A 19338-nucleotide genomic window follows, 5' to 3' on the forward strand; every position below is an offset into this window, starting at 1 on the left:
GAAACAGGCGGGTTTCTTTTTCCTTGGTCCACTAACATCCTTTCCTAAGAAAAGCCTTGAAATATTGTCTTTGTGATTACAATTTGCAGGTTGGAAATTGGCTTCCTATTGAAATATTTTCAAATATTAGCATCATCCCAGCCATAAGTAATGGTGATGGCATTTACAGAGATGGCAGCTTTGATATATACATAGGTATATGTTCACATTTTCTCGTTCATTGGAGTTCTAACTCCAGTAAAAATTAGGTTTCTTTTTTTTCTTTTTTTTTTTAGTTACAGCCTTGAACACTTGCTGTGACTGTCACTTTATGTTGAATTTATCGTACAGCATGTGAGTTGTAAGGCTGAGGAGCAATCTGTCATAAACCATTGTATCAATAATCTCTGAAAGGGTTTGTTTTGGTCCTGGCTGGGAGGTAAGCTTTCTAGATTTGTACCCTCGGTTACAGAGACAATTTGGGCTCAATAGTATTGTTTCAAAGGGGTTTGTCTGTGCTGTAACACATTTACTTAAGCCCTGTGCTTCTGTACAGGGTGGTTATACAGTACTTCAAGCATATAAATGCCTTTCAGGTTTTCTGTACTGAATGATAACTCACCTTGTCTTTCTCGGTGAGGTAGGTAATAAATAGAAATCTGGACTGTAACTGAGACATTCTGACTTAGTTAGATCTTCTGGTGTCCTGAAAAAGACAAGTAGACTCAATTACCATGCCAGCAACTACATGAAGATTGTCAAATTAAATCCAAAAACCTATGTTTAAATAACGGTATGACAAAACCTGAAAAAAGGCAAGAATATCAAGCTCTTCTGACATTTTGACCTGGAGTTACAGCACTTTGGAAACAAAGAAAAATATACTTTAAAATGTGCATTATTAGCGTGAAGGACTGAGGGGCAGGACTTGGTCAAACCCATCTTAGCCCAGAGATAGGGACAAGTGGTAATACAGCCATTAATCCACACTGTGTTCCTGCTTTTTTGTTGTGATAACCACGTGATTTATTTGTTAAACGCTTAAATATATTACTAAAAGGGAGAAAAAAAGTATACTATACTTTCTCAAGACTGTTTTTAACCAGCACCTTAATTAAGTCACCAAAAGCCTCGTGAGCTGGATGAGCGTTACGCGGAATTAGCGTCGCCCACGGCTGGTGGGGAGTTATCCCCAGGTTCAAGCACAACAGCTGGCTAATGGGGTACAGTGACACTGCACGCCAGGGGACAATGCGAGGAAGCATTCCACATCCAATTGGAACCGCAGGGAGACCTGAGTGGGAATTTAATTATTTCTGCTGGAACTTCTTCAGAACATTGGCTCCGGCACCCCGGCCTCGCAAGGCGCGCCGCGGAAACTTTAATGGGCTGCAGTTGTGCAGGGGAGGCTTTTCTTTCAGACATCGCTGAAAGACAACAGCTCAGCACACCTCAGCATTGTCAGGACAGAAAAGGAATCCAGTGCTGACTCAGAGGACAGTGCATGAGCTGGAATTGTCAGCACCATCCTTTGCAATAGCCAAAGGAGGTGTCTCATCTAAGAGTGACCTAACTTGACACATCTCAGCTTGTGAGACAAGGGACAAGGATCAAATGTAATATTCCTGTGGGAAGGGGTGTTCTCTGCTCATCTGCTTTTATGTGCAAAGCAATGACATATTTAATCAGGGTTTCCACCTCCCCCCCCTCCAGTGCTTATTATTTATAGGGAGCTGTTTAAGTTTTCCAGATAAATATGTATCCAGAGTCTTTCCAAACCATATAATGTGCTCTATAGATCAGAGCAACTCCATTTAAAATTGTTTTTTAAAAACACAAGGTATAATTTGATAGACTGGAACAGCTCTATTGGTTTCATAGATAGCTGGGCATTTATTTTCCACTGTAAAGATCATAATATTTACCCAATGGACCAGAACAGCTCCTTCTTAGCCTTTACTCCCTCTATTATGCCACAATTATTTAAATACAGATTCTGCTTGCATTACTTATTTTGTACCCAAGTGGATGAGGATCACCTGGGTGAGTGAGTAAAAGGGGCAAGGGTTGTCTCATGCAGCCCATCATCTTCTGGAAGTCTGGTTGCAGATCTAGAGATAATAGGGAGAGATTAAGAACTGACTGCTTCCATGACTATTTTTATTTATAATGCATCGCTCATTTCTCCCTCCAGTTCAGTGTGAGAGCAGATTATTCAGCCATGTGTTCTGTGCAGTGCAGGTGGGAGATATTTTAAATGCCTGTATGCTGACAAGGTGAGTGGTTAGGGCATGATTTTGTTATATACATGTATAGATGTGTGTGTATATAAGAAAGCACAAGAATAATTTCCATGTGATTATTACTTTCCTGCTTTATTTTTGTGTGGCCTCAGAAGGCAGGAGCATAAATCCGTACTGCAGGGATAGGCACTGGTTTGTTATTTATTTTTGGAGAGCCAGCACAGTGCTTGATACCATAAAGACTGCAGCAGAGCAGATACATGTTCAGAAGCACTTACCGATGGTATAATTCAAAGTACTTCCCAGTGATATAAAGGAGGTGTTTCTGCTGCAGTGGTTTCCTCATGTGTGGGCATTGCTGCCTTAGACTTTCAGAAACCTTGGGATTGATTCACCCAGCAAGGAAAATGAACAACTTAAACTACAGAGTAATCAGTGGGCTTGGGCTCTGTGATGCTAAATGATGGCATTTACACACATTTTATATCTCTTAATTCCTATTCTTAATTCCTATATTTTAAAAAAACTTTTTATCTGCATCATATTCCCTTATTTTTGATCAGGCCTTATTCTTCCTCTCATTTCTTTTAATAATTTGGTTTTATAATCAATTAATACAGAGAGTCAAATATAGTCACTGCAGAACTAAGTGCAAAACATGTCCAAACCACTTTCTCTTGTGCTGAAAGATATGATCCATCAGGGAACACCCTTCTCTAACTTATTTTTCCAGACTTTGTGTCTCCCTTAGCCAGTATGTCAATATGCAGCCACAGAAGCAGAGGTAGGCACCACATTTGGTGTATGTGATTTTCTTCATTTAAGAGGTTAACCAAAGATGCTGCATGGTGTGATTGCATTTTTCACCTACACGTGATGATGGCTGAACTGCATGATGACTAAACTGTTGAATTTCTTTTTTCCACATTGTGCATTTCGTCCGGCTCTGTGGCTCCTTTCTCTCACAGCCCCTTTCTTCAAAGAAACTGCCCTGTCAGCAAGTTCTCAGTCCTCTGTCACGTTCTGCTCATGCCTCCCCATAGTCAGCTGGTTCAGTTCCAGCTCCACTACAGGCCTCTGAAAACACAAAATATTTTCTTTCTTCCAGAAACCTAATTCTGATTTATATCCCAGATGAGCAATTCAAAAAGCATTTGGACAGTGAAACGTAGTTTGAGTTTTGGAGTTATACTGAGTTACAAGAGCTGAAATCTCCTGAAGTTCTGGAGCTGTCTAGTGAGGGGTTTCAGCCAAAGGAATTCTCTGAACAAAACTACTTAGAGAAATTTTCTTCCTGATTGACAAAAGGAATGGATGACTATCAAGTGTTTAAGCTGCAGAGGTGTGCAGATAGTTACAGGAGTGGTTATGTGGTCAATTTAGCCACAGGTTGCTGATAGAAGGCAGCTCTGGCCTTAGTTACACGCTCTTACAATTTGATTCACATCTACACCCAATATCAGGCCAGGTTAACCTGACTGGGAGCTGCTGGCTCTTTGAGCCCTCAGTGAGGTTGATTTTCAGACTCTTCCATGCCCTGACCTGGCTGGGTGGGCATTCACACATCTGCCATGCAATGGGCACATCAGGGACATGCAGCCCACGGTGAAGATGAAGATGAGGCTGGCAGCAGCTTGGGCACCACCAAAAATCCTCTGTTGGGTCTGTTTTGACCAGGACAGCACTTTCAGACATGGATGTTAGGCCCATCCATTAATGTCTGGCTAAACAGGGTCATTGCAGGGTCTCTTGGAGGGATCTAATTAGAGGTCTGTTTTTCCTTTAAAAGTCCTTGCCTAGAATTTCCCTTACTTTTCCAAACACCCTAAAGTAGACAATACATCACAATGAGGTCAAAGTGGAGGAAAGGAAAAAAAAAAAAAGATTCCCAACAGCTTCAGAACAATGACAGTTTTCATTTATTATCTAGAAGTCATGTGAGTTCTAAAGTCACCAATCATCATCAAGAGAAGAATGGAGATGCATGCTTGACAAGGAAGATGCTGTCTGTGGCAGCATAATATTCAATTTACTGCCAAGGCTACTGACTTGTGGAGCAATAGGAGAATATGTGAAATAATTGATTTCTTACCTTGAAGGTAATATGGCATAAGAATTACACTAGCCATGCTAATTTTCTCTTTTAAAGCAACTTTCTGGGTTCTGTATTAGTCCTCTGTAAAAGCAGAAGTTCTTTAAGGCTTTCTTGGAGCCATACCATGAAAACACCCTCAGTATCTTAGGGGTGAAAAGAAAAACCTGGAATACGTGCCTACCAAAAACCAGGCTTTTTGTCTGCCTGAGATTGCAAACAGCCTGCAACAAAACCTAAACTACCCCTTTGCCACTCTTTGTATTCTGCCCAGAAAGAAATGTTTTTGTGGCAGCTTTGGGTGGAGGTCCTTGCAGAATGAGCAGAGGGCATTGGATTTCCTTAACACGACCCTGCCCCATTCCTATGCCTATATATTGTCTATTTAGGGAAACATTCCACTGTCCTTGCTCATGCTGAGCAGCCCTGTAGATATAAATCATCCTGCTGTGGAAGCAGGCACAATTCAGTGTGACTAACAGACCCTTCTGTGCTGATGAACATTAATGGATGTGGCATCGTCCATCCTGGTGGAGATAAAGCAGTGGCACTGCGCATGGAGTAAAGTATGAGTAAATGCAGCAACACATCAGCTAGGGGGAGGAGTAAACTACCTGGAGTGGAAATTTGCCAAATGACAAAAAAGCACTTTACTGAGCTGGACGGTTTAATTGTCTTTTATATGTTTATATCAATAATTGCACTTCACAGTTGGAAGGAGCTGTAAGAATGGTAAGCCACCAAAACACACAGGGGCAGGAGTATGGTTTTAGAGTGTGGGACTGACTGTCTTGAAGTAGTTGTCAAACATGTTCAATAAAGGGCAGTTTTTAATGCTCAGGAAGGGGTTAAATTCGACAAACTTAAATATTTTCCAAAACAATTTATATTTATTAATGGCTACTACAAAATCCATTTGCCCATAATCAAGTGAAACTTGAGGGTGCTGCCTCTCTTAAGTGCCGACAGTCAACAATATTAAAGTAAATAGTGGAGGACATTCCAAGATAGTATTAACACAATTGATTTATTGATGATTGCACAATGGGAGGTTATCTTTTGTTAATTGACTCTGTAAATAAGATCATAGGCGTCTCAAGCGAAGGAAAAAAAAATCTATTGCTACTAGAAAGTCAACAGGGTGTGCTGGCTGTGCCACTCCATAAAGTGTCTGCTGTGCTGTAAAACTCATGGGGCTGGGTAATGGCTCAGGGGCATTTCTACCAATAAAACTCATGCATACATGGAAGGGACGCCCTAAATGTTGTTAGCTTGGGCTAACCTGCATGAAAAAAGCAGGAACTATTCCTGGAACTCACAAATACATTTAGGTGGAGTCCATACAGCATAACTAGGAGTCCATAGAACAGCCAGATCTGATCTTGTACTCTTTGTTCTCTCCAGGTGACATATGGAAAGTTTGTTTCTTCACTGTGACCCACCTCTGTCCCCTCAGACCTAAGGCTAAATCGTTGTTGGTTCATTCAAGCTTTGCTGGTAGGTGCCTCCCCATGAAATGCTTTACAGGTGCTCAGATCTTATTGTTGCATCCCTTTGGAGTTCCTTATCTCCACCCTGTTCTCTTCTGATTTGAGCAGGGTATTGCCCAAGTTGTGTAACACTTTTACCATGCCCTTTTCTTTTTATTGTTTGCATCAGGACATTTATGGTGACTGGCAGGGACACTGCTTACCCAACAGCTCTAGACTGTCTTGTTCAGTAATGTCTGGTCTTCTTGCCTCAACAGCCCAGTGGACACTCTTGGTAAAGACTTGGTAGTCTGATTTTTCCACTTTCCATTTTCCTCCCAACACTACATCTTTTTCTCCTTTTGATCCTTCTCTGTTCTTGTCCCCTCTGGTAATCTCATTTTTATCCCACTCTGACCCTGCCTTGACATTTGGAAAGAGCTATAATCAGTCTAAATGTCCTACTTCACTTGGCATAAAATCCAGGAGGAAAAGTCCTTTGCTCTTAATTTAACAGCCCTGAAATGTGAGCAAACATGATTTGTACTTTTGGCAGACAACAGCAGATAGATGGGTAGAACAGGAGCTCTGTGGCCACAGAGCTACTGTGCAGGGACAACCCAGTAGAACATTTTTATTCCTGATCTGTGAAATGTCATGAGCTTCCAGAGAAGCTGGCTTCTAGTCTGTGATCCTTATGAATCACCTACACTGAGTCATGTTCCTTTCCTTGTCCTATCAACAACCTCAATATACAAAAATCAAACAACCTCTGCCACTGCTCCAGGAGAGCACTGACATTGTCAGAACAAAGGCCCTGCTGTTTCCTAATCTCAACAATAATTAAAATATCAGATTAATAAAATCTGTAAATGCTTTGGCGGATGCAGGTGGAATGCTGTCTGTTTGCAGGACTATAAAGACAATCAGTTCCCTTGGCATTAAAAGGCACAAGGGAACATAAAGCATCAGACTTGCTAGCAAGACCAAGCATGCAGTCTTGCACTAAAGAAATTTAAAAAATAGCATGTGTCAGTTGTTATATGTCTTGTCTCTGAAGCTTTTCTATGTCTCCAAAGCCCAAAGCTTACATCTGAGAGGACAGGGAATTCCCTTCCCTCATGAGATGTAGTTTCCTTTTTTATCTCCTTCCTCTTGTTCCTCAACACAAAGTTGCATTCAGCACTTCACTTAATGACTGTAATGCCCTTGGTTAATAGGATTTCACTGCAATTCCTACCCTTTAGCTTGACACAGGAGCTTGGTGTGCATCTTGTGTTAGCTGGGTATTTGAAAGTGCTGTCTGCCTGGAAACAGCATGACAGTCAATTCTCCCAATATTCTGAGTAGTAATCCTTGGAATTACCCTGGATCAGGCAGAAGTGAAGATTTCATCTAGAGGACTCAGATTTCTCTGCTGGGATCACAGCTCATGCAAAGATTAAAGGCCATATCCACAAAGATATTTAGGCACTTCAGTAGGAGTGAGGTGCCTCAATACCTCTTATGGGACTGGCCTCAGCCCCATTTAGCTCACCTGCCTGACAGCCAGGAGCCAGAGCTCTGACCTTCAAAACTGATGGGAAACGACCACTGATTTCTGTTGAAACAGCTGCAGGATTTTTTGTAAGGATTCTAATATTGTGGAAAAAAATCCTTACTAAAAGGAAGCCCTTTTGGATCCTTCAGTTGAGAGAGAGAATGGTGAACTTTCCTTTTTCCCCTGTTTCTTGCAGTTCAGGAGAAGGTGAATGTCATATTTTCCTTTTCAATCATTTGATCTGTCGTGACCCCTCCTGTGCACTTTGTGACACCAAAGTGCTTTTCCATTCTTCGTTGCATTGCTTTGGGATCTATAAAAAGAGCAACAGTGTTGAGGGATTTCTGTTTCATTCCTGTCACTGTCCCAGGAGGATTAGAGTTGTGGAAGCTCAGAGTTAGGCTCATACTTCCCTCTATCCAAATGCCTGGCTCAGAGATAATGGCCTTTGTTTAGGAGGCCTTAATATTCCTGAGGCAGCACCCAACATGATGCATTTCCCCATTTCCTCTCTCCCTCATGTTTGGTACACCCGTCCTCGTACGGATTCAGTAATCCAAGCCATTCTCTGGAAGCATCAGTGACTCCCATTTACGTCTTTGCCACCTTTTCTGAGAATGTGTTCATTTCATTGATGCCATGTTTCAGCCCAGCAGTTGTCCCTGCCATTATCCTTGACCTAAGGATAGCATGTGGGGCTCCTGGTGTCCCGTGGTCACGGATGAGCACATGGACACAAACCGCGGCGCGGGCCTGCCCCTACAGCCCGCTTTAGATCCACGAGAATGGCGTGTGAAATTCCTGCCAGGTCCAGTTTCTTCTGAGCAGCGAGGGCCAAGATAGTTGTGCTTCATAATCTGCTGGAATGCTTCTTAGCTGGCTTGGCATAGCCAGTGCTGCAGAGGGAAGAGGGGGGAGAGGATGTGCTCCAGCCCTAAGATCAGATGTCGGGCACAGGTGCTGGCAGCGGAGCAGCGCCACAGCTCCGGAATGAAATCGCAAGCTGGACCTTCTGAAACAGCCCAAGATTGTGTATCATGAGTTATGAGGGCAATATAAAACGGAAAGCTTGACTGCATCTGTTAGTTAAAAATTGCTGTGAGAGCTTGGGAGGCTGAGAGCTCAGTGTATTAGTGAAATCTCAAACAGGGTGGCTGTACTTTACCTTCCTAATTAAACACTCAGTTTTTGTTGCCCAGGTTAATTTTTATTTTCCCTTTTTCTCACTGACGTGGATTAGCACCTTCTATTCCCCATGTGAAGTCTGATTCTGGATTTGTATCTTACTCTCTCCCTCAACTGTTGTAATGTCCTTTGACATGGAGCCACCGTTTGTTGTCCCAGGGGTCACATGCCTGGGGAAGAAAAGAGATCCCCTCTCACAGTGAGAAAAGTTTTAGCTGACTGGAGACATATGTTGAAGGAAAAGTTGGTGTTTATTCTCAAATGCGCCCAAAGCCTACGTAAATACCCGTCCTGTACATCCAATTTTGCACTTTGCAATTGAAGAAGGAGTTTTGCACACAGATACAGAGCACCTGCAATCTTTTGCACTTTCCTTTTGAGAGATGCTTTTTTTTTGCTTTTGGTTTTCTCAGGGTCTGTCTGGTCACAGAGGTTCTGCTGTGTGTTATTTTCTCATCTTGTATCACAAGAGAAGTATCTGGGCCTGTTCCCAAGCAAATGAATGTTAGACATCTCCTTGGCTTTCAAAGGGCAATGTCAAACCTAAATGAGAGAGATGTAGGATGGTGCTGGGATGAGGCACTCCTAAAAGCCTCTTGAGTGACCCAGGAAGGAGCATTTGTAAGTGGTCCTCTTCCCTCTAAGACACTAATGAGTCAGTCCTTAATCACAAACTGCCTATGCAGAGCACTGCCCTCCTGACACAAGGACAAGCTTCACCTCTGCAGGCCTTTAAAATGAGCCCTCTAGGCTTTCCTTCTTTTACAGGAGATAGCTGACCCCGGTGACCTTGCTCCTCTCCGAGTCATGAGCTCATCCTACGGATGTGAGGGTATATAGCATTCCTTCCACTTCCTGTCTTAAACCCTGGCCCCAGCCTTAGCCCAGGCTGTCTGGGAGGTGGCCGTGTGTCCTGCTCCTCTGCCAGCACTGCCACTGCTCCTGTCATGGCTGAAATGATGCTTCTACATAGGTTCCATAATTTCCTTGGTTACATGGAGAACCATAGGTTGTTTTGAGATAAAGGCAACAATATAAATGGAATAACTTATTATTAAGTCAATAAATAATACCAGAGTTGGCTCCTTGCTGTCAGACATGCTGACTCTCACCATGGTTGCCACATGCACAACATGGCCTGATTTTTCCATTTCCATTATGTTCTTGATGGCTGAACACACTTTCAAAAATTATTATTTTAGAAATTTTTATGTTGGACAAATGTTGTCAGCACAAGAGGGGCCTTGCAGAGTAGAAAAGGGAAAGTTGCTTTCCTAATAACTCATTGTTAGGCTGTTGTGGCTACTATGCAAATCTCTTTATCCAATCAATCAGACGGGAAATAAAATACACTGACCTGATGCTTGGCTAGCATGTATATTCCAAGTCACATGAGGCTTGGGGAGCTACAGTGCAGAAGAAGGAGTTTTCATCCCCCCATTTGTAAGATGATATCTGCGGGCTCATTAAACGAAAATATTTTGGGCCTGTGTCTTGCAAGGTAAACTTGCTCTATTGTGCAGAAGAACATTCACTGAAATAACTAACATGGATCATCTGATGACATTAGCTTTGTAAGTAATTTCCATGATGTCAAGGGTACACTGGAGATTAAAGGGGGATTAAGGCCTACTTGCACAGTCAAAGCATCACAGTAAATTGACTTGACTTGGCAGGCAGCACCTAAAGTTGGCAAGTTTTCACTGACTAATCATATAAAATCCAGGTTTGTGGTGTTAGTTGGACTACACTCTCACAGAGGCCAGGAAACGTTAAGCTTTCAAGGTGGGAGGTTTTAGGAGGAAAAGGGAGGGGAGACTGACGAGGAGACTTTTGCAATGTCAAGGTGCCAAAGAAAAATAACGACCCGGTTTTACTGGAGAAGGTTCTGCCTTCCAAGAGCAAGCTGGTTGGATTTCTACCCAAAGGGCTTTTCCTCCAGCAAAGTTTATTTTTTCCCTCCCACTTGCTGTCACAAAATGCAATCTCCTCTTAAAGGATCAGACCTTGCACAGGAACTTCACTGAATAAAGATGAGTTTATATTTTAAAAAGGAAACAGCTGGATTGCAAAAGCAAGGGAGGTAGGCAGCTCTAGTTTCATTAGCTAAGGGAAACTCAGGGCCCCAGAGGAGAACAACTGGGAGAGCAGCCATGACAGAGGAAAAAAAAAAAGGAAACAGAAGATCATAAAGAACTAATAATGAAAAATGGAAAGTGAGAATGAGCCAAGAAAAACATGCAATAAATAGATTTAAAAAAAAGAAGTTGTGGAGGGAACAGAAATGTAAAGCAACCAAGCAGGAAAAGAGCAGGGTGGAGAGTATGGATTTTCTGGAAATAAAATAAATAATTCTGAGAACTCTCAAGAATCTGATGAAAAACTGGAAGCGCCTCATGGCTGATCTTTTGATCTCCAAACTGGTGGCCCTTTCAATATGAAAATGAAGGAGGAGCACTCTGTATAATTGCCCAGCAATTTGTTTCCTGCTTCCGCTGGGAAAAACAGAGAGTTTGGCCAGGCAAGAGCGTCCAGACTCCATCCATGCTGATGAATTAGGGCCCTCTAAGAGCAGCTTATAAAAAAATGTATCTCATGATTGTTTAGAAGGATCCAGTCAACTGTTTATCTGTGCAGTAATCACTGGATGATGAGTTGGAGGTAACCTGGGTGTGGGACTGTGCACAGCAGGAGTCTCAGAATGGTTTCAGATGAAGAAAGAGTAGAGATGGAAGGAAGAGGGGGATAGGAAGAAAAGCAGATACTAGTCTGTCCTTCGTCTTGAAATCTGTTCATTGTGATAAAATATATAAACATGGCCAGGACTTCATAGCCCAAGAGAGAACAGATTTTTTTTTCAGCTGCCCTTCAATTAGATCTGTAATAATCCTGCAGCTTTATATGGTTTACAGACGACACTTTGCCCAACAGAAATGGTGCTATTCTTTAAATTGTGCTTTGCTCATTAGGTTTTAATAGGAGCAGTTGTTTAAGGGGTGGGTGGGAGCGGGAGGGGGAATGCACTTGGTGATGCATAGTGGAATGTACATTAATCTTGTTAATGACAACACAGTTAATGGCTGGCAAAACATTACTTTTGAATTAACCTTTCTCTTGTGCAGGCTCTACTTGAGAAACAGAGCCAGGACACCGAAGATACAAGGAAAGTGCATGAAGACAGGGATACAGGATTTCCTATGATTTTATGTTGTTCTTAATTAGGAAGCATATTGGCAGCAAATGCTAACATGTGTTGGGATGTTTAGCTGTAGCCAAATAAATGTTTTCTATTACAACTCTGAATACTTTGCCTAGCCAGAGCCCATGCTGTTCTGTTCATGTCTTACAAAATCCCTTTATAAGTCATTTTGGGGGCCAATTTTCTCTTGGCTTATGCAGCAGAGTTACTTTGAACATATGTATACTCAGACTCCAGAAGGGTCGTTGTCCTCACTTTTTTCATTTTTTTTTTTTAAATTCTAATTTTTTTTTTGAGTGATAAATGGGGAAGCCCTTCTTATGAAATGCTTCTGTAATCCAACTAAACAATAGCCTATACTGAGCATGCTCATTTAAAGCAAAAATCCAGAGAATGGATATAACTGGTTTTCTCTGGTCACATGTTCACACATAGACTGAATGAAAAATCCATAATGAATCGTTTATCTGATATTTAATCTCTTTCTGCTGTTTATGAATTGTCTGCAAATAATCTGCTGCTCTATTTTTTTTTTTTTGGGTTCTGTTTATCATCTCAAATTATTAGTTAAATAATTTCTGATCTGGCTTGCAGGTTATTTGAGAACACTTTGCTTTGAGTATTCACAATTTATGACTCCTGATGTAAACACAGAACTAGAGTCTGACTTGAGTAGTGCAAGTCATTTTTGTGCAAGTGGAAACATACGGTTTTATCTTTCCAAAAGTACTTCAACTTTTACTTTAATTATTATTAATTTTTCTTGATCTAGCCACATCTAGCAAGGAAATCTGATTTATGTCTCCCATCTCTGAGTTTGAGTCTTGTGTGATCAACTTGTTCTAGTTGTGGTAGAAACTTTCTGAAACTCCTTTCTTCTAGAGGGGGAAAGAAGGTGCTCAGGGACTGCCCATGAAATGTCATGTATGAAAGACAATGAACAACGGAGCTAAAAATATCTCCCAACCTTAGAACCATAGTAGTTCTGGGTTGCTGCAAATATCAATTTATGGTGAAAAGAAGGAAGACAAATTGCAGCTTTTAATTACTTGTGAATGTGATTAGCTGCTTGAAAGTGTAAGGACCATATCCTATCAAAATCCATAGCATAAAAAACCCCTTGCTCTTAAATTTCTTCTCAAATTGGATCCCATTAATCACTGTAAAGGTTTCAAAGCCACTTGGCTGAAGAACTGGGATAACAGGAGGTTTTCAGGAGGTCATGCTCTCTGATTGGCATCCTTGACCCTCTGCTGTCTCAGTTTCTGATCCTCTTTTGGCTGTGGTAACCTGGCTGGGCTGTGGTTACCAGTGTGAAATCCTCCCTGGGCTCCTGCTCCTGGGGACTGGGCTGCTCAGGAGGGCACAGAAGGGAGAGAAAAGGCTCCAGTGGCTCAGCCCTGCCTCAGAGCTCACCTTCAAAGAGAGGTAGGGCTGCAGTGGGCTGGTTGTGAACCAGCAGAGATTATAACTACACCTTTGGAGTGCAGGCTGACATTTAAAGGCTTGAGGCCTGCTGTAGAGCAAAGAAATGTCAATCTTTAAAAGAGTGGAATGGGCTGGTTAGTAGGAAGGAATGTCAAAAGAGAGTTTATAGGAATCTCTTAAAGTTGAAGCAAATGTATTTCATTCCTTTGATATGAGCATGTTTCTCCTTGATTTACCTGCCAATGGATGTCACAAGAGCTAGAGCTGGTTAACAGATGCTTGGAAGGGCATGGGGGAAGCACAGAGACTGGGGAACTGGTTAACATTTGACTGAGGGCACATAACCTGTAAGCCTGCCTTATATTGGGACTAAATCATCCCCTGTGGTGTGCTGGGAGCTGGACCTACACACTTGTTCTGGTGGCTCACAGAACCATTCCGTGGTTATTCACATCTAACCCATTTTAGGATTACCCATTACTCTTATTAACAACAGCAAGCACTACCAAGGAGAAGGAAAAAAAATAATATTCTTTCCCCAAAAAGGTAAAAACATAATAGTGAATTAAAGTCCTAAATGATAGGACTGTTAACATAATGCCTTTTGTCTAGAATGAACTATAAAACACACATATATACAGTGGAGAAAACCCTGTAAATGTGTAATGGACAAAAAAATATATATATAATAAAACTGTTGAAAGAATGCATTTTCTCAGCACCAAGGCTATCCATAAAATTTTTACAGTTTTCCACTATATAACATTATCCTTCATAAAAAATGATATTTTAAAGCAAAAAGGTTGGCAAAAGAAACAATTGGTAGTTAACGGAAGGACGGGATTACAGCACTGTGCCTTTGCTGTGAACGGTGGAATAGAAAATGAAAAACATTTGGGGCATTATATGAAGCCCAGCAGTCATGCTCCATATGGTTTGAAGAGTTGAGCAATGCTTGACAAAGATTTTATGACTTCATTTTCTTAACATTGAATATTATTCCTTCAGTCTAGTCCTCCCAACCTGTTCCTTGTCTTATATGTCTCTTGTTTCTCAGACAAAGAAATCTGTTTTATTAATATGTATCTTTTATATTGAGTTTAATCACATCTGATTTAATACACTCTTTTGTTTCCTGCAAGGCCTTCCTGAGAAATGCCCTGTAACAAGGTATTGGGGCAAAATTGAGATAATTTGGTCCCCAGACCCTCTAATACAACTTCCTATACGACTTGGTTTCAGGATAAATAGACAGAGTCCTCTGTATAAGAGAACAGGCCAATATTTGTGGATAATTGGCTTTGGAGCAAAGAACTTCCTGCTTTCCAAACCTGTGCTCAAACAGAACAGGTTAAAGTTTTATATCTCTTAGCCCACATCATGAATTTCAAAACCAAATGCTGCTCCCCTCAGTCATAAAATACATACAAAAATTAATTAGTCATTCTTCAGTCTACAATCTCCTGCCATGTGTGCTGCCAGCAGTGGAAGTCCACAGCCTTCCTCAGAAATGCCTATGGATTATCCTTATTTTGATTTGACATTTAAATCATTAGGCACAGCTGGGGATTGGGCCAAGTTGTGCATTTGTAATCATAAAATGAGAATTCTTGCTGCAAAATGCACACCGTAAAAAGAAAGGATATTTGTGTCTTCCCTTCAAAAAATCTTAGGAGGTTCATGAAGGTCTCACACAATCTTCTATATAAGAGTCAAACAGTATGTTTGCTACTACTACAGGTGACCTAAACTGAAAAATTCAAACCTAGAAGCAAACTTTGAAAGCATTTGGATCTGCAGTCTTAGCTTGGATGAATCTCTAAAAAAAGGAATTACTGTTGCCACTTATTACATCAATTCACATACCGTGCTACGCAAAATAGATCTTTCCTGAAACATCACTTTTCATTTCATTTATTTTACTTCACAGCAGAGAAAGGCAGAGTTCCTCTAACCCTTCTCCTGCCGTAGCTGAGTGCATGCCCTCACATGTGGATCTCACATGCCGTGGTATTTCAGATGGCATGTTGTGAATTAGGTGGATGGAGTATCCCTGGTGGTGTTTTATCCCATGGACTCAGCCCACTGGAGAGCACTCAGCTGGTTAATATTTCATATGGATTCTTTTCTCTTTTCTTTCCAACCATCTATGTAAACCTTAAGACAGCCGGTCTGGTTTTAGGAGGTGATTTCCTCGCTTTGGATTAAGGATCCATTTGTGAGTCACTCTTTAGGCACTTCAGAAGAGTAGATTTCAGACCTGAAAGAATGTATTGTAAACAGAATAATGTGCTTTCAAAATTAGCTCCAGTACCAAATTATGTATTTACTTAATACACCTTAATGGCTTTTGAAGAAGCCATTAGGCTCGATTGCGTAAATAGTATATATACCAAAATATGTATTTAACCTAGATAGGGCAGTGCCCCATTGTTGGTTTTCCTTCCTTCTTTACAAAGTTTTATCTTCATGGCCTTTTGAAAGTCTACTATGGCTGAAGAATTTATCCCCCAGGAGATTATTTTGGACAGTGGCAGCTGAGGGAGCAGGAGCAGAGGTGGTTCCTGAGTTTTAATGTGTAGGAAGGAGGAATAGCATTTGGGAGGGCTATAGGGCTCTTCAGACTTTGGAGTGGGGAAGGGAGAAATTCAAATATTATTGAGCAAACCAATTTTCTCAAAGGGCAGAATCCTATAGGGCTCTGTGACCTGATCCTAACTAAGGGAATGGGAGTGGGTTCATGGATCAGTCAGCTTTGTTTGTATATTGAGCTGGATGTGAACAGCCCTGTAAGTCCATGAAAAAGATGAATAGAAAAGAAGGAGCCTCCTCTCTGCTCCCACCACTGAGCTGCAAGACCTGCCCATGCTGGAGGCACTCTGCCATGGGGGGACTCTCATGGGACTCCTTGGGAAGCTCCTTGAGGACCCCTTAGGGTCAGGACACTGTCAGCCTGGTATTTCAAACAGGCCTTATATGCTGGGAATTCACACAAAGAACCTAAAATTTCTCATTGGTTCTCCATCTGTATATAAATATACAGAGGTAGGATAATGATGCTTGACAGTGGCTTTTTAAGGATAACTTAATGGAACATAATTCATTTTAGCAATATTAAATGTGAGAGGGGCACTACACCAGTTGGGACTGGTGGAAAATAAGTGGGGAAATAAGTAGAGAGGAGCTGAACCTGCTGGGTTTCACTGTTTAACTGCTACCTCCTGTAACTGGCACAGCAAGTAAACCATATATCTGCTAATGCTGCAGGTGTACTCTCAGCTAGCTCATAATGGAAAAAATATCTGTAAATAACTGCTCAGTTACAGCAAATGCCAAAAATTACAGTCCATGCTATCCACAGGTGATTCCACCAATCCCAGCCAGGCTCATCAGTTCGGAAATAATAACAAATGTGAAAACTCCAGAAAAAGATGTTATCTTGCTCAGAAAATGCGATGAGAATGAGCAGTTAAATGCTAAAAATAGAAGTGTTGTATGAGGCCCTGTAACTTTGGCACAGAGTCACAAAGTGCAGAGTGAGAGAGGGTGTGGAAAGCACTGCCAGCACTGGGCAAGAAAGAAATGTATGGTGGGCACACAGGGATAGCCAGGACAAGGGGAGGAGAAAAGTTTCTCAGTTTTTAACGGAATTTACTATAGATTTATGTGTTTTTGTGGACTCTGAAAAGTTGCTGTCTATATTAATCAGGCTATTAAACAAACACTTCTGCAAACAGTCTGTGCAAACTCTTGGAGCTGGCTCACCTGGGTCAACCTGCAGGATGGAATGGAGCAAGAAGACTTATTGGTCTTGCTAGGAAATCAGTTAACTATAAGTACAATCAACATCATGAAAATGAAAATTAATTCAGCCTGAATCTCTGATGGAAGTCTCCTGCTGAAATCTGTTTTTAACAATCCTCCTGCCTATGTGACTTCAGACAGGTATCTGCAGGTAAAGTAGATTTTGGATACACTTGAAATCGACCTGGCTTGATTTCTAAATGGAACCAAATTAATCCGAATTTAAATTAGGAAAGATTAATAATAATAATAATAATAATAATAATAATACTAAATAAAACTGGATTATTGCTTGTAGGCCTCTTAATGATGCAGTTTCCCACCACTGACTTGTATCTGAGTATGACCATAGAACCATAACAGAAATAATTTTGTGCAAATATATTCAAGCAATGTTACCAACTGTAGGCCAAAAATGCACTTGGAGCTGTATTGTTCTTTTTCATTGACTTTTTGTTGACCACAGGAAAAACAGGTTTTAAAGTACAACACAGTAACACAGTCTAAAGGAGTGAAAAACTTGTAGAGCCAGTTTGAGTTTAAGGGTGTGCTAACTTGTGACCCAGACAGGATGGTGGTTTTAAAATAAAATTGAAACAAAGAAGTTCTGTTGTGCTTTCTCCACATCCCCTGCAGGAAATCATACTCCATCCCTTCCACTCTTGTCCCACACCCCTTCTTCCCGTCTCTCTCATTTGCTGTTTTCTCATATCCAAGACCTTGTACTTTGTTGCTTCCCTGATCATCTCATCCCATCTGAAATACCTCAGGCTGTCTATTTTTCCTGCTTTATTTATTCTTGCTCTGTTTAATAAAACTGTAAATTTTTTTCCTGCTTAATGATTGACTTTAACAAATATTTAGGAATTTTTTTTGGTGCCAAATTACATTTTTGTTCCTTAGGAAAAGGATGAAAGACTGCCCTAGAGAGACTGATTTTGAACATTTAAAATGTTTTCTGATTTATATGATTATCATCAGGATAGCTTATTAGATGTATTTCTTAATGATACAAGATTTCTAAATAAGTTATTGAAAGATTTTTTTTTGCAAATGAAATAAATATTTCCTGAAGTTATTTGCAAAGTTTGACCAGAACTAAAAACATTGTTATGCCCCTTTTGTCCTCTGTGAAATAGTGTTTTTATTTCAGTGTTGGTAGAAAGAAAAGAAAACTGAGCTGCTACATGGTTTAGATGAGACACCATCTATAGGGTGGAATTTTGGTACTTCATAAAGTTTCCATCCTAGTGACACATTTATCTTTATTAATCTGTAGCTGCTCCCTTAAAACCAGGCCCTTTGCATATCTTTCCTTTTTCCTCAGGTACTGGGAAATTGTTCATTCCTGGTGTTCCATCAGGCATGTCAAAGACAAATATTTCTATGTGCATCTGTATTTGGGCCACCCATCCTGAATATGTAGCTCAGCTTTTCATGCCAAAAGTCCTCTGCACTAAATTTCATGCTGCATTTTCTGTGGGTTACTTAAAGGTGCTATTTTTCTTCTTTTTATTAAGAGCTAAAACAGAATTTTATTCTAAATCAAAAGCTTTTTTTTTTTTTTTGAGAACCTGTAGGCTACTCTAAGTTAATCATGTGTGAGGAGTGCTGTTTTATCTTCACTAAATGATTGTGGTTTCAACAGTAAGAAATTTGCCTCCAGAACTTCTAGCTGCCATTGATTGCTAACTTGAAGTATATTTGTATGTTTACAGATTTCTACAACTTCTGCTCAGATAAATGTTTAGTGACACCACTGAAGACCTGTTTTCATATGTGTTAAAGGATATTAGATGGCTTCCAATTCTATACACGTGGGTATGCACAATTTAAGAAAAAACTGGGTACTGTTTAGAATTATTGGTCCTCAAAAATTCGTAAAGATGTCATGAAATCTTAGCTTAGACTGTATAACTTTAATTGAAAGTATTTATCCAGCTCTGATTTCAACAGATGTCTGAACAACAGGGGAAAAATAACCCCCACCCTGTAACAAAACATCATCTGCTTCCAGATTTCCCATGCTAAAGTTTTTATGGCCGTCAATGGTAACACACATGTACTTTTCTCTCATGCTTTTATAAAAACTACTTATCTTTTAAAAAAAGGCTTCTTTTTCCCTAGTGCAGAGATGCCCTCTGTGTATTGGCTGATTTTCTCTTGAAGGTTGAAGATTTTTTCGCACTGGGGACACCTGTTTTTGAACCCCCATGTTTAAGGGAACTGGGGAAAAAAATACAGCGAAACATTTGGATCCATCTGGTTAGATGTGGGAATGTTATGATCATCTGAACATCTGGATAAGATGGTAACTGCCACCAAACAGTTTGGCAAATAGTAGATCTGTCCCTGCTCAAGCCTTCTATGGACGGTTCAGAGGGATTTTTTTGCCTAAT

The 19338-nt window shown here is 40.7% G+C and overlaps 1 long non-coding RNA gene across 1 annotated transcript in view; it reads right to left on the reverse strand.

Annotated features, from left to right (window-relative positions):
* LOC139596767 (uncharacterized) overlaps window positions 1-19338 on the reverse strand; it is a 133773-nt gene that overhangs the window by 45427 nt on the left and 69008 nt on the right. Inside the window, exon 2 of the long non-coding RNA XR_011681448.1 lies at window positions 602-685. This is a non-coding gene — a long non-coding RNA (uncharacterized lncRNA). The remainder of the gene's footprint in view (window positions 1-601; window positions 686-19338) is intronic.

This window comes from Agelaius tricolor, unplaced genomic scaffold (genome assembly GCF_023055355.1).
Source record: "Agelaius tricolor isolate 1412-34295 unplaced genomic scaffold, bAgeTri1.0.p SCAF_16, whole genome shotgun sequence".
Classification (NCBI taxonomy): domain Eukaryota; kingdom Metazoa; phylum Chordata; class Aves; order Passeriformes; family Icteridae; genus Agelaius; species Agelaius tricolor.